At 37.5% G+C, this 1,123-nt stretch overlaps 1 protein-coding gene across 2 annotated transcripts in view; it reads left to right on the forward strand.

Annotated features, from left to right (window-relative positions):
* Positions 1-1,123, forward strand: part of LOC100948281 (zinc finger protein 267-like) — a 33,360-nt gene that overhangs the window by 15,784 nt on the left and 16,453 nt on the right. The window lies entirely within an intron of this gene.

The following is a 1,123-nucleotide window of genomic DNA, read 5'->3' on the forward strand; positions in this document are numbered from 1 at the left end:
TCACAAATTTCTAAATATTCTCCAGGGGCTGTCAACTATTATTTATTTACTTTGATCTTTTCTATTGTCTTTCTAGCTTTTCTTTAATTTTTTTTTTTTGCTCAAATCTTTATTATTCATTATGTGAACATAGGATGATTTTGTTCTTACTCTTTAAGTACCTTAGAGATTAAAGTTAGGTTGTTTATTTAAGTTGTTTCCTTTTCTCTAAATGCCAAACCTTTACATAGGATAATAAATCTGTCTTAGTACTTTAGTTGCATCCCAGAAGTTTTATTTGTGGTTTTTCTAATTTCATTTGTCTTAAAATCCTTTTTGATTTCCCTTTGGATTTCTTTGCTGACCCACTAGGTATGTAGGGGCATGTTTTACTGTCCAGATCTCAGGGTGGAAAGCTCAGTAAGTATTCCTTGTGTCAGAAAAGACTTTCTCTAGGTCAAGACTGGAATATAGAAGTAGATGCTTTATTTAATCTTCTTAGGATAAAAAAGAGGGTGTAAGAGAGTTAAAGAGACTAGGGGAAATGAAAGCACATGTAAGTGAGAATAAGATGGTGTCTGCAAGGCTAGGGCAGACATGACACAGCTGGTCTGAGTGGCTCAGGTCCTGCCTGACCTCACCCTCCAGTCTCCCATTCTGTTTTGAAAATTTAGCTCCACCCTAAAGATGCCTATTTTTTTTTTTTTTTTTTGAGACAGTCTCACTATGTCCTCCTTGGTAGAGTGCCATGGCATCATAGATCGCAGCAACCTTAGACTCTTGGGGCTTAAGCAATTCTCTTGCCTGTTGTCTTATGTTCTCCCAGTATGATGATGTCCCAGAGTATAAGGCCCACAATTGAAATAGTATGGAAATAAAGGAGACCACAGCTCTCTCTTGGCATGTGGCAAACTTCTTTATTTTCTCACAGCTTATATAGCCAGTACTGTATATACTCACTATTAATTAATACAACAGTGCCTTCTCTGGCTTGGTGCTTAATAGCCTACTAATTAATTAACTGGTACAAACTCCTTTATCATATTTCACTATTCTAAAGTTACTCCTTTTTTTTTGGAGACAGAGCCTCAAGCTGTCCCCCTGGGTAGAGTGCGGTGGCATCACAGCTCACAGCAACCTCCCT

The sequence above is a fragment of the Otolemur garnettii genome, unplaced genomic scaffold, assembly GCF_000181295.1.
Source record: "Otolemur garnettii isolate 467f Iridium unplaced genomic scaffold, OtoGar3 scaffold00304, whole genome shotgun sequence".
In the NCBI taxonomy this organism is placed as follows: Eukaryota; Metazoa; Chordata; class Mammalia; order Primates; family Galagidae; genus Otolemur; species Otolemur garnettii.